This window comes from Callorhinchus milii, unplaced genomic scaffold, assembly GCF_018977255.1.
Source record: "Callorhinchus milii isolate IMCB2004 unplaced genomic scaffold, IMCB_Cmil_1.0 Scaffold4, whole genome shotgun sequence".
In the NCBI taxonomy this organism is placed as follows: Eukaryota; Metazoa; Chordata; class Chondrichthyes; order Chimaeriformes; family Callorhinchidae; genus Callorhinchus; species Callorhinchus milii.
In genome coordinates this window covers 42,859,249-42,874,321 of record NW_024704745.1, presented here as the reverse complement: position 1 = coordinate 42,874,321, position 15,073 = coordinate 42,859,249, and the positions used below count along the sequence as shown (strand labels likewise).

The following is a 15,073-nucleotide window of genomic DNA, read 5'->3' as shown; positions in this document are numbered from 1 at the left end:
ATTGGAAGCATCAGCTTAGACTGTGTGATTCCAATTCCTGAAGTGGGGCTTGAATCCACAGCCTTCTGATACAGAGTGAGAGTGCTACCACTGAGCCCAGCTGACACATTTTGTATAGCAGCTCTGTAACTGAATCAAAGTGAAATTCTTCCCATAATAGAACACACACAAAAATCTAATTAAGAGCAGACCAAAATTGAAATATTTATAGCCATGCTCAATATCTGTCAGCAGTGAGGCATAGCAATAGGAATAGGCCATTTGACTCTACTCCACAGAGTAAGACCATTCTGAGAAAAAGGTAAATACTTGATACTCCCCCTCACTCCCCTCCACAACGATTATCTTTCTTTGTGACCAAAAATAAAAGTTTTGTCATTGCTGATCTGGCAGAATCCAGCAAGTTTCCCCCGTTGTGTTTTTTTTTAAAATTTAAATGGAATGCTAAGAGGCTGATAATCAAAGTTTTAGCAGTATTTAGAAGCAGAGCTGGTGATTTTCTTTAAAAGTGACCCACAGCAGTTTCTGAACCTTCTGAAAAGAGACATTAAGTCACTTAATTGATGCTAATTAATACAATAAATAGAAGAAATCTAACTTTTTCACTTTTTTGTTCTCTCTAAATGTTGTGGTATTTAATCATGTAGGCATGTAGGTTTTGCAGAGTGCTAGTTTTGGCAATTTGTGAGCCATCCTTTCGTGAGATTTATTTTGCAGCTACTGTGATGACCAAGAATGAAAGGGCTGAATAGGAGGCATACAGAGGTCTCTGCAGGAGCCTGCATCTGTGGACCTGGACCCGACTGAAGAGAGGGTGTGGCAGAGCTTGGGTCTTCCATGTGGGCATGGCACAAATTCAACTCCATATTAGCTTCTTCACAATCACACTGTCAAGTCTTCACATCTTGTGATCCAACCTCAGAACATAAGCCTTTCTTTGCATCGTGGGATCTCTTCCATACCTCTTGCCACATGTGACGAATGATGGAAGATGCATTTTCAAAGAAAGCCATCTACTCCCATCTCTCTCCTTGAGCCATAGATCAGAAAGTCAAACATTGCATTGTTTCTTCCACAATTGTATTGGAGGTCTTCTGCCTCTATAAAATGGGGTTGACTTGCTAGTTTGGCAGTCATTAAAATACTAGGCACCTACAAATACAACATAAAATTACATTTGGAAAGCACCTTTCACATCGGGAGGACGATGGGACGTCCTACTGTACAAAGTACAGTAACTACACTTTTCTACATATTGTGTACTTTGAGACATTCCCCCGACTGAAAGGCACTATATAAATGCCTATCCTGTGTTACTCCAATCCCTTGCTAAATCTGCATCCTTTGTTTCTTATACAGAGTAATGACTTTATCAGTTGTCTGTTCAGTGCTTCCTACGACTTTTTCCTAAGTGGATGCTTCACTCTTAAACTATAGACATCATGGAGCTAGTTCATGGAAAATTATCACCAATCTTATAATCATAAAATGATTTCTTTCTTAAAGGTCCTCATGACCAACAAGAGGAATATTGCTCCCAGAGGATTTTTATTCTCTATATGTACTAATTCCAAAGTAACCCAGACAGTATGGGGCATTTGGGAATTGATTAAGCTAAACACTATGTCTCGAACAAAAAAATCTCTTCTCAGAACTATACATCACATTGTGGAGTCCGGTAACTCAGTGATTAGAGCACTCACCTCACAAGCGAGAGGTCCTGGGTTCAATTCCCAGCAAGGCGAAATGTTAGGCAAATTTCCTTACTCCACACACCTCTGTTTACCTTGTAGTAAGTAGGAAACCGGTTGCCATCATGGGGCAATTCCAAATACAGTCAATTCCCTCATACTCTGTTTTGTTATGACATGGTTCACATAATAATAATCCTTGCATTTGATATAGCGCTTTTTACATCTTCTAGACCTCTCAATGCACTTCACAGAATATACTGTAAAGTGAATTGACTGCACTTTTGTGGGCAAAACACGGCAGCCAATTGCACACAGCAGTGTCCCACAAACAGTCATGGATTGAAGTGACCAAATTATTATTGTTTTTTTTCTCAAGGGATTATTACCAGGCATGTGGAGTAAGGAAACTTACCCAAGGTTTCGCCCTGCTGGGAATCGAACCCTGATATCTCGCTTGTGAAGCGAATGCTCTAACCACTGAGCTACAAGATTTCACATATAAAGACAAGAGCCCTTTGGACTTGCAGCTGTATTCCTGAGCTGTACATGCTCAGGAGTGACAATGTACAACTTGACCTACTCAATCTAGTAGGGTTGTGCGGGCATCAGGACAATCCACAAACTTATTTACAACAATAACAAAATGACATTTACATAGTGCCTTTCACGTCAGTAGGACATCCCAAGGCGCTGGACAATCAGTGTTTTGGACACGAGCTGGGGGTTGGAATCGGGGAGTGCGGAGGGCAGGGGGGATGGAGGGTGATGAAAGGCACTATCGAAGAGGAGGGTCTTGAAACGGGTTTTGGAGGGGGCGAGGTGAAGAGACTATAGGACGGAGTTCCAGAGAGTGGGGGCTGAAGTGGCTGAAGCCCGCCCACCAATGGTGGGGCAGGCGAGGTGGGGGATGTGATTAACTAGTGTGAATAAGCTTGGTTGTGTATTATGCGATCAGCAGCTTTCTGCATGTGCAGTGTGTAGGAAGTGACAGCGATGGCAACCTAACGATGAGGACGTCGGCCTTTTTTTTGGCCTCATACTCAGTAACGATTCAGGTCATGAGTAACATTGCAATACAGAAGAGCTGACTGGCAAGCACATCCCAGTATAAAGCAGGTTAGGATTTTATGAACACCAACTACCAAATACCACGTTATGATGGGGTCTTGCTGTGTTGTGAAAGATTGTGTGCTCAGTTCCAATTTTTATTTAGCTTTAAAGTTCTGTCCACTTGACCTGCATTGAAGAATCTTCACTGAAGAATCATTTACTTTGTCAATACCTTTCATTATTTTGAACACCTCAATCAGATCAACCCTTAACCTTGTGAACTCCAACTAATATAATTCCAGTTTGCTCAATCTCTCTTTATAGTTTTAAATCCCTTTCATTCCAGGTACCTGGTGCTGTTGTAAAACTAATCTGCAAGGCCCTGACTTTTGATGGTCTTAACTTACTCCTGTGTTTGAGATGTCTTAACCCTGAATAATCCATGAATTGTGAAAAAAACTCATTCAAAATATTACCTGTTGCTTAATAAAGATTACATGCATATTAGTCCATGTTCATTGATGAGGAATGAATACATTTCTATATTGTTTTTTACATGGGTAGATATTTAACTATAGGGTGATTTCTGCAATTTTTTAGTTCTAGCACATAAACCCACTTGCTTTAAGGAAACCCATTTCAGTTCAAACCCACTTGCTTTAGAGAAATCCATTTAAATTCATTTAACACAAAATCAATATACTCAAAATAATTGGATCTTGAAAATTTATGGCAATACTCTCATTTCAGCATTTTACTCTTTTATGGCTTGCAGCTAAAACACTCTGTACGGTCTTGCAGAAGGTGCCTGATACTTTTAGTGAGAAAGATTGGCTAGTTTAAAGCAAAAACAAATGTAATTGAAATTATTTGAACTCAATCATCTGTATTTAAACTTTTGGAGAACATTCATTATTTGTGGCTTGCAGCAGGGAAAGAACTCTTCAAGGATACCCTTGAGTAAAAATCCATTATTAGGTGAGGAAAGAGGTTGAATTCAAACAAAATTGTGTGGATCAGTACCAATTTGCAGCATGCCAAAAGGAAGTGTGAGTGACATACTTAAAAACTAGGAGACTACAAACCTTTAGTGCAGAACTGGGACCTCTGCATACGACCTGAAAAGTATTTACTGAAAGACTCTCCTGACATGTTCTACCTCTTCTATCAAGCGCACTTGTGCTCTACAGGCTCTGTGACTGAATTTCCTAGTGATTTTCTGCAAGACAGAGAGAGAGTCGGAATGCAAGTCTGCTTTTTTGTTACATACAAACTAACCTGTATTTCATTAACAAATGAATCAAAGTTGTTTTGGAAGTTCTTTGATCTCCACCTGAAGATAGTTATGTTAAAAAAAATTGACATTTATATTAAGTTTCTAAATGGAGAGAAAATAACCACAGCACTGTTCAGCAGAAATGAATTGCATCATAAAAGAACAGCCTAATCCATCAAAGATTAAAACTGTGGTGATGCCACAGCACTTTGTACAACAGAGAATCAAACAGCTTTCTTGCTGCCGTAATTCTGTCTGTCCAGCGCCTTGGGACATCCTCCCGACATGAAAGGCACTATACAAATTTTTGTTTTTGTTGTCTCACAGCTTTCTTGCTGTCTGACATGCTAAAGGTATATTTATTTTAATAATCAGCTTTTGCAGAACTATTTTTGGAAAATTTAGAGTTTTTCAGGCTGGAATTGGTCAATACGAATTTACAACAAGAGCACAACAACAAAATTACATTAATATGGCGCCTTTCACGTCGGAAGGATGTCCCAAGGGTTTGCACTTGAGGCTGGGGGTTGGAATCAAGAGGGGTAGGGTTAGGGGGGTGAGAGGGTGGCTGAAACATGATCAAAGAGGAAAGTATTGAGGCGGCGCAGCAGAGGGATTCCGGGATGGAGTTTCGCAGGGTGGGGGCAGAAAAGGTGAAGGTCAGACCGACAATGGTGAGGCGGACAATGCAGGGAAATTGGAGCAGGCCAGTGCCCGCCAAGCGGAGGGAACAAGCAGGTTTATTTGGTTTTCGTCTGTTTTTTCAAAACTTATAAAGAATAGAAAAGGCTACATTTGATTTAACTTTAGGGAATAGTAAACTGAACACAAAATAGTTCTGCATTAACCAGTTATTGAAATAAGTATGCATTTACCAGTGGCACAAAGCTGTTATGATGATGATAATTTTTATATAGTGCCTTTCATATTGGAAAGACATTCTCCAAGTACTTCACAGGATTTACTGAATATTAAGACCATAAGACCATAAGGCATAGGAGCAGGAGTAGGCCATTCGGCGCCTCGAGCCTGCCCTGCTATTTAATAAAATCATGGCTGATCTTCTAACCTAATTCCATTTACCCACCTTATCCCCATATCCCTTTATCCTTTAGAAATCTATCAACCTTAGTCTTGAATATTTTCAATGACTGAGTGTCCACAGCCTTCTGGGGTAGAGAATTCCACAAATTCACTACCCTCTGAGTGAAGAAATGTTTCCTCAACTCAGTTCGAAAAAGTTGACCCTTAATCTTGAGACTATGACCCCTAATTTTAGATTCTCCAAACAGGGGAAACAGTCGCACGGTATCTACCCTGTCAAGATCCTTAAGAATCTTATAAGTTTCTATCAGGTCACCTCTAATTCTTCTATATTCTAGAGAATACTCAACCTATCCTCATCCCAGGAACCAACCTAGTGAATCTATGCTGTAAGGCGAGTATGTCCTTTCTTAAATAAGGAGACCAAAACTGCACGCAGTATTCTAGGTTCGGTCTCACCAAGGCCTTACACAACTGCAGAAAGATTTCCCTGCTCTTGTTCTCTAACCCTTTTGCAACGAACGCATTAGCCATGTATTTTTTTTACTGTATTTTGTAGGTCATTTGTACACAACATTGTCCTACATACAGCCATGAAGTGAATGACCAGTTGTATCTGGGGGACTTTTGGCCAGGTCAACTGCCTTCTCTTATTCAAAAGTCCCATAAGATCTTTAACGTCTATCAAAACGGGCACACAGGACCACAATTTAATATCTTACCTGAAGGACGGTACCTCTGACTATAGCACACCTCCAGCACAATATTGGAGTGTCAGCATAGTGTCACGATTACCCTATTCTTGCAGTCTTTTGTAATGTGTAAATAATATGTAACTATATAGTATTATTTAAGGGAACTGGGGAAGCCTGCCCCCTTTAATAGGTTCTGTGGTAGAAGCGGCTTGCAATAGAGTTAGCAAGTACACAAGTTGTAACAATGTATAGGTCCAGGGCTGTTTGATTGATAGTCAGCTAAAAAGCACGTGAGCGCAAGTGCAGGAAAAAACCCTCGAATTCACATCATAAAGTGGGCGGAGGCGCACGCCTATATAAAGCAATGCTCGGCACTCCTCGTGGTTGCTAACTAATGGTCGTCATTCGGTACGAACTGACATCTACAGGACTACTGTACAGTCAGGGTTGGTTTAATATATATTTACTGATGTAGCATTGTGCTGCCAGTTGTAATAGTTATGTGTGAGGTTATGTTTAATCCCATTGTTGTTTATCTTCCATTGTTGTGTTCCCTACATGTAAGGTAGCCTAGGGTGGCTAGGTTTTGATAAAGAGCCGTTGTTCCTACCGAATGTATCCTCGAGTCTCTAGTATTCCAGACAAGAAAAGGAGTGAACACTTCGGAGAGTAGTTGTCCGATCGGAGGTCTACTAGAGAGATCAAATTCCGATTAGACATTCCAGTTACCGGACATTGGCGTTAACTGGGAATGCCTGTCTGTGTGTGACTGTGACTTGCTTGGTTCACCTTTGAAATAGGGACTCACACCGACTAGGTTAGGAGAGAAAGTGGAGGCCACTTAGTACGAAAGCGTTTATAAAATTTGCACATTCATCAAGGAGTGAAAACTGTCGCAATCGACTAAATGAGTTCAAAGTCCCGATGTGGGATGTAAACCCACAACCTTCTGATTCAAATGAGATAGTGCTACCACCTGAGCCAGGCTGATACCTTATGGCATGCAGCTCATTTGAACCATTATTTCTTGAGTTCATTATTTAAAAATGTTCGTTTCCCAACAGTGGTCATCAAATATGGTAATGAAACTAATGGGGAGCGAGAAGACAACTAGCCCAAGAGTGGAATTTTGAATGGATGGAAAAATGATAACTATTATTGGCAAAATAGTGATTCTCCCTGTCTACTACTCAGTATATTCCTTGTGCTACTGAGCCATAGAGATAAGAAGTATTGTTGAAGTGATTCATGGTCTGTGCAGCTATTTGATCTTATTCAGGGTAAGAAATGAAACATCGGCATCAGTGTCCCTTGGTAAAGTAAGGTATCTCATACAACATTTCGCTCTTATTTGTTACCAGTGACAACTACCAGATAATGAATGGGTATGAAGTTATAGTGAAGACAGATTGCACTCCACTATTAAATAGGCCATTGCAATTAATTCTCTTGGCTCACAATGTGAAGACTGGCCACTTGGGCTAGTACCAGAAGGCTGCAGGCTCCCAGAGAACAGTAGACTAGCATTTAACAGCATTTTGAAAAGGAGGGGAGAAAAGAAGACAATGTGCAAAGCTGGAGTCATGCCTGACTGAGAATATGAATCCAACCATGCAGAAAACTAGAGCATTGTTTTGTAATGAACAAAATAGGTGGTGAGAAACTGAGAAAATTACTCTTTCTCCACGCCCCTAGTCTCCCTTATCACTGGTGATTTGTCGAAGAGATTTGTTGGTGTTCGCCTGCAAACATACATACAATACCCTTTACAGTAAATCGAGTGAAGCGCTTTGAGACATGTTCTAGCGGTGATAAGGTAGTATAACAAATGCAAGCATTATTATCGTTCTATTGCATTCAATCAAACTATAAGCCATTGCCTTCACTTTGCCACGAGTTGAAAATGGTCTTGCCTGGTAGATGCTAGCTAAGGCCATTACCAACTTAGACAAGTAACCATATTGCCAATCATAGTTATAGGAGGACTATTGTTGGATACTCTTTTAAGAGTAAATTGACAATTAATAAAAGAGCCAATGAGAAAAAGGGCAGGAAGTACAATAGACACTGGGAATAATAATAATAATAATAATAATAATAATCCTTGCATTTGATATAGCGCTTTTCACGTCGGGAGGACGTCCCAAAGCGCTTCACAGAACACACTGTAAAGTGAATTGACTGTATATTTGTGGGCGAACGCGGCAGCCAATTGCGCACAGCAATGTCCCACAAACAGTCATGGATTGAAAATGACCAATTTATTATTGTTTTTGGTTTTGGAGGGAATATTATTAGGCTCTGTGTAAAACATTAAATTAAATTAAATTAAAAAATTAAATTAAAAANTTATTAGGCTCTCTATAAAACACTTCTGCCGTGTTCTCGCCCCCGCAGAGGGACAGGCAGCACCGTCCTGATCAGATAGGTCGGTCCCGGCCGCGATCTCGCTGCGAGGCGACACAGACACAGACACAGGAATAGGACAAAGTGTGTGGTGTAGAGTGATGGATTTATGAGTGTTTGGATTGACAAATGAAGAAGTTTACCAGCACACGTATGAGTTATCTTACAACAATTACTTTCATAGTTGTATTGGAATTCAGTAGTAAAAATCAATGTTGTTTTATATTAGAACGTTAAGCACAGCAACAGTGTTGCAGTTAATTAGCTGAAAGACCTATTTGTGTGTTTCAATGATTAAAGATTGCATCGCACACACTACAAGTGGAGTCCTGTAGCTTAGTGGTTAGAGCACTCGCCTCGCAAGTGAAAGGACCTGGGTTTGATTCCAAGGTGATGCAAACACTGGGCAAGTTTTCTTATTTCACACGCCTCTGTTTACTTAGCAGTAAGTAGGAACCTGGTTTTTAATCGATTGGCAGATCGCTTTTCTGAGGGTAATCCTTCAAAAAATAAATAATTTGGGCACTCCCAAATTAAACAATTTTGACAAACATTACATTCTGTGAAGTGCTTTGAGACATCTCAAAGGTATGATAAGACACTCCATCAAACGCGATGATGATTATTATTATCACAAACCCTTTTCTATTGCTTGGAAACTGGGAAGAGTGGTGATAGAAGAACAGTACAATTGGGCTTATTATATTAATTGGGTTTTTACACTGTGTCAGCCAAAGTGCACTGGTCAAGTTCCTATTTACACTTGTCTCATAATTCATAAGAGTTTTCTATGTATAGTTAGATTATGGTTGTATATTTACTCTTTTTTATCCCATGCAGCAACTCAGCATTATTCCTTTTTTTCAGTTTTTGAAGGAATAGCTGAAATGTGGTGACGAGGCTTTTCAAAAATAATTTAAAAAATAGTGGGGCCGTTTAAAAATGGATTGCATTTAAATGATTGCTGTGCTGACATTCTTTTGAACACAAAAAGGTGGACACTTGAATGCTTTCAAAAATTGAGTGAAAGCACTGAAATATCTATTTAAAAGCAGTCCTAAATGAAGATATACTGCAAGCACATTGGTGAATCAGTTAGTATTTCTAAAAACAGTGTCTACTTTTATAAATGTATAAATTGTGAATGCCTATTTGCCAAAGGATGATGTCCGTCAGATAGCTGAAATTCCGAGGCTTGGGGTGAAAGCTGCTCGAAGGTGTTACCTATACTCTGAGTGCATGAACACACATTTGTGCATCCACAATTTGGAATCCACCTTGATTGGTTTGCAAAAGTAATCAGATGCTGCTTAAGCTCCGCACCTCCAACTGGTGGAACCATCGCTCAATGGAAAGGGACGTGTGTCCAAGTTGTGGGCAGGAAGATGGTGGAAATGCTCTCTCACATTTCATGCTGAGCTATGTTGCCAACCAGGAAGCTCGCAGGGAATTTCTGGTACCTGTCATCCACCTAGTGAGGGATCAAACCCATGCTTGTCTAATGTTAAATGACCAACTGATGACTACCCTCCTTGGGGATCCTCCTTGAACTGATGCCAAGGTAACATGTTTGCCAATGAAATGTCAGAATTGAGCCAACCCTCTGTGACAGTCTCGGTCGTCCTGTTCCTGAGCCAGGCAGGTCTGCAGTACTCCAGGGCACTGCTGATGACAACACCGCCAATCTGGTGCATCAGCACGGCTTGGAAGAGCAGATCAGTCACCTGGGGCAAGGACTATTCCCCACTTAGCTCCGTTAACCCTGCAAGCCAAAGCCTAATGGGTAGGATGGTCCTAGCTGGACAAGCATCTCTTGAATTTTACGAGTAGGTGGGATGGATGGAACTCAATTTGGTTTGGATATTCTTAAGCATGGTACTGGATTTCCGCAAGTGTTAAGTCACCCGGCTGACCAAAAACATAAGGTAGGTTTATTATATTAAAAAAAGCCTTGCAGAAAATGCATGTCATATATAATTTTTAACATGGTGTACTCCTCAAAAATAAAAGAACCTTTTTAAGTTATAGCCCTTAGTTATAAAGAGGGCTTAAATTGCCAGGAAAAATATGTATTAACAGTGCAGTTAAATCATTGCATTGGTTTAGAGTTAGGTTTTCATTTCTTGGGATAGAGAATTAAAACAAAGTGACAGTGCTTTATTGTAGTGGTTGGATTATTTGTACTTATTGTTGAAATATCATTTGCTACGATTGATCCCCTGCTTGGGGGTATGAAGGGTAATGAAAAAAAGAAATATGACTGGTTACCTAAATGTATGACATTGCCTGTAATACTGTATCAGCATCAATGTAGTGGAGAAGATAAAATGCTACCACTGAACAAGGACAATGAGATTGCACATCTTTTTATATTTATTGATTAAGGCAACATGGCCAGAAGATATATAAAGTAATGGTGAAATAAGATTTAAAATGACAGCAGAACAGTGATTGCTTCAAGAATTCTCCGCTTGTAATGATTTTGTTATATGTACTATGCAGCTATTTTGCCACTGACTTCGTACGTTGTGTCACAAAATCCATCAGATTTTTTAAAAAGCAGATGAACCACTAAACATGCTATTATAATGCCATTAATAATAACTTTAAAAAAATCCTTGGATTTGATATAGCGTCTTATCAAGCTTCACAGAATATACTGTAAAGTGAATTGACTGTATATTTTGTAGGCAAAACGCAGCAGCCAATTGCGCACAGCAGTGTCCCACAAACAGTCGTGGATTGAGTAACCACTTCTTTTAATATTTTTTTGAAGGGATTATTACCACCGGAAAAGCGATCTGCTAATCGACTAACAACCGGGTTCCTACTTACTGCTAGGTAAACAGAGGCATGTGGACTAGGGAAACTTGCTTAAGGTTTCGCCCTCCCGGGAATCGAACCTAGGTCCTCTCACTTGTGAGGCGAGTGCTCTAACCCCTAAACTACAGGACTTAATGTTAGCTGAAGGAAATTCATGATATACTACAGGTATTTAATTGTGTGCAAGTGAAATAATAAGTATCTTCAAGGAAAATTTGGAAAGGAATTCCAGGAAGTTGGGACATAGAGATAAAATCCAATTTACACTTTTAGTGTTTTTCACATTGGGAAGACATCCCAATGATGACAGTTTGGCCTTGAATCATGGCATGGATGGAGTAAGAGAAATGCAGCAACCCAAGTGTGTGGAGCAGCAGAAATGGGGAGCAGGGGTCATTTGGTGCCTAGTATGGCTCAAGGTGAAACTAGGGAGGTCAATGAAGAGAACATTTAAGAAAACAAATCTAGAGATGACTGAAGCAACTCAATGGTATCAAAAGTGGTGAAGGATTTGAAGAAGTTAGGAAGCCCTAATTGCAGATTTAGAAGATATGGTTGGTGACCTGGTCTGGCACTCTCAGTCCTGTTTGTCGGTTGGAATCTGGACAGGTTTAAACACAGACTGGAAGGTCTAGAACAGGATAAAGCAGGAGAGGTGGGATTATACCTGGGAGTTTGTCAATACATTCTAGTATTTCAGGGAACTCCAATAAAGTACATTGAGGAGTGTGGGTATTAACAGAAAAAACAGCTGGGTATTTCTCCACTAAACATAGAGCAATCTACGAGAGCAGAACATTTCATCTTTGTTCACGTAAAGTTATAAAAGTTATAGAAGTAACAATTAAAATTAAAAAGTTGATACATTGGATATCATATTTAATTTGTATTGCACCAGGCTGTCATTCTAAGAGAATGATTGACTCTTTAATATTGAAATAAATGGAAAATCTACAATTGCAAATGAAAAACGACTTCCTTTTCCCTAGGAAAGAATGTTATAAAGATATTTTATAATAAATGTCAATAAGTAAATGCACCTCACTTTACAGGTCATGAACAATGACATGGTTCATGGGAAGTTAAATGTGTGTGAATTATGGAACAAACCGCACCCAACTTTCAAATAGTTTACATGCAATACACAATTTATATGTAATACTTCCCTATATAGTCCTAATATTAATGTGACCTTGCCAACATCCCCCAAATAAAATCTGTCACTCATTTCATGGCTGTTTGTGGGACATTGCTTTGCCTACAAATACACAGTCACTTAATTTCACAGTAAATCCTGTGAAATGCTTTGAGTGGTCCTTCCGACGTGATAAAGCACTGTGCCAAATGCAAGGATTATTATAATTTGTTATTTATTTAATTTATTGCAATAACGTTTCAAAGTTAATGATCTTCACTTACATACGGGAGCATTTAAATACTTCAGGGAGGTCAATGGCAACCTACATTGTCTGGTAATGTGTCAAAACTTTCTCTGACCTGAAATGCACAGAAATGTAGCCATTCTGTGTGTTGGAGTTCACTTCTCTAGTGTGCACTTCAAATGGTATTCCAATGGAGTGAATGTGTTTCATGTTGTAATTAGATTTTTTAAAATAACTAATTAAAACCTCTCTTTTTTGACACATTTAGTAGTTTTCTGTCATACACACAGGCAGTGTGATGTTACAGTATCGCTGCTAACTACCTCCCAAAAGGAATTGATGGTTGCTCCCATTAACTGGAAGTTATTCACTTGATAGCTGTTTGTGAGATAAAATACTTTTAATAATGAACTAGTTGATAAAAATTGAATTAGTAATTACAGTTGGACATTAGAGGTGTGTTCTGCATATTAAGTCTAGTAATTGGTTCATATTATTCACTTTGTATATTTATGGCCAAAAAATGACATTGTTTAAAAATGAGTGGTGTCTACTTTTCCCTGTTCCCCCTTTGTCCCTTTTCCACTGACGTAGCCACATTTTTTCAATTAAAAGAGTTGGTCTATGAAAGTGACATTGGCTTAATTTTCATATCCAGTGGCAGTTGCACTCCCTGGAATGGTCAAATGGGAGATGTGTCATTGATAGGTATGAGAAGTACATGCTCTTTGTCCAGTTGGTGTCTAGCTGAAAAACTAGATAGATAAATATTGACTCCATCTTCACCGAATGCACACTTCAGATAGTTATTCACAGTTATGTTTTTGCAGTGAATGTCTTTCATTGTGTAATTGTATTTTTAAAAATATCTAATTAAAATCTCTCTTTGTTGATGTATTTAGTAGTTTTCTGGCATATTCACAGGCAGTATGATGTTATGGTATGACCAAAATAATAATAATTTGGTCACTCAATCCATGACTGTTTGTGGTACACTGCTGTGTGCAATTGGCTGTTGAATTGCACCCATAAACTATACAATTAATTCACTTTACAGTATATTCTGTGAAACGCTTTGAGACCTCTCAAAGATGATATGGTGTCACTGCTAACTGCCTCCATAAAAGAGTTGACACATCTTGTTTGCAGCACCAACCTTTGTGCTGTGTTAAGTAAAGCAATTAACTCAATTAACTAGGTTACAGCACCAAAATGCTGTACATGTGGAAGCTGGCACACTAAGTACACACATATGTTGTATTATGTTTGTATGAAGTATGATGACAGTGTTTGAGATGTTTCAATGATGTGATAAAGCAGTATATAAAATGCAAGAATTATTATGTGCATTATGGATCATTGGTAATTAGTCTGCTGTACTGTATCTTAATATGTGGTTATTTCTCTTACAGCTCCAATGACAGACAAACCACCCAAGGTACTCTATCCTTTAGAAAACAGACATAATGCTGTGGAGGTCCAGCTGGGTAAGTCTGAGTTTACAACATAAGTTGTAATAGTGTAATAGTGTTCTTCAGCATGTTATGCTCAGGATACAGAAACGTGGATTCTTCAGAAGTTCAGTGCAATTGGGCAGAACAGAAATCTTTACAATCTTCCAGGTTCATTTATGTTCATTTCTATCATGGATTTGAAACACAGGAGCCATTAAAGAAGACAAGAAGCCATCTTCTAGCATGTTGAGTGATGTTGGGTAGTGGTGTAATCACAGAAGAGTTCCAAGAGATTTTTGGTAAATTTTGTAAATTGACTGAAGTATTTTTGCTACTAGTTTTTTTCATGGTAAAAAATGGCATTTGAAGACTATAAATACCATAGTCCACTTCCAGCTTTATTGGTTAATGCAGCTTGTGGCTTCCTCAAATGTTGATTATCCACATACAGTAACATGTATTCACACTTTATTAAATGTGCTGTGACTTATATGTTAAATAATTCAATGAGTCAATTCCATAACTGAAGCCTCCTCAGTGCATTGTTGAACCTGGTTTGTGCTGAGTAGGACAGCAGTTGAGATGCCATGTTTCAAAGTTTTCTGCTTGTGAATGACAATCTCAAGCCCACTGTTTAAAATGAATCTGTGCAAAAAAATTGTGAGCAGATTTAATAGACCTTCTTGCTTTTCCCATGCATTTCTGAGTTTTATATTTGCTTCTGGGGCATGTGTTGGTGCCACAACTGCGGTATTGGCTTGGAACAATTTCTGAACCCGACAAAGTGAGAGAGCTGAATTAATATATACAATTGGTAATAAAAGTTACTTGATTAATGACAGTTCGTAAGGATAATTCAGCTTTAATTGACAATATCAGTCTCAGTAACTCATTCAAGCTAGTACCCTTAATATCGTCAACACTTACATATAGTTTAAACAAGCAAAATGAACAGAACAAAAAAGGAATAATTTCTAATATGTCAGGATATTTAATATATTTTAAGAAGATCTTGATAACGCTATTTACTCTTTAATCATAGCTATATAATTCCTCATGAATTAAAATATGTCCAGTTCCAGTCTGATGAGCCATGGATCAGTCTTACACTGCTAGTTTTATGACAGATAATTTATTGTTGCTAAGCAAATGTTGCTGAAACAGCTCATTTATTTCCTGCTGAATAGATGAGGTCAGAATTGGACGTTTGTTATTGCTGAAATGGTGATAAGCTTGGTCTAAATTTTGC

General features: G+C 38.7%; 1 long non-coding RNA gene across 1 annotated transcript in view; it reads left to right on the top strand.

Annotated features, from left to right (window-relative positions):
* LOC103186407 overlaps positions 1-13,832 on the top strand; it is a 100,773-nt gene extending 86,941 nt beyond the window's left edge. The window contains exon 3 of the long non-coding RNA XR_006085065.1: positions 13,783-13,832. This is a non-coding gene — a long non-coding RNA (uncharacterized LOC103186407). The remainder of the gene's footprint in view (positions 1-13,782) is intronic.
* Positions 13,833-15,073: the final 1,241 nt, after the last annotated feature.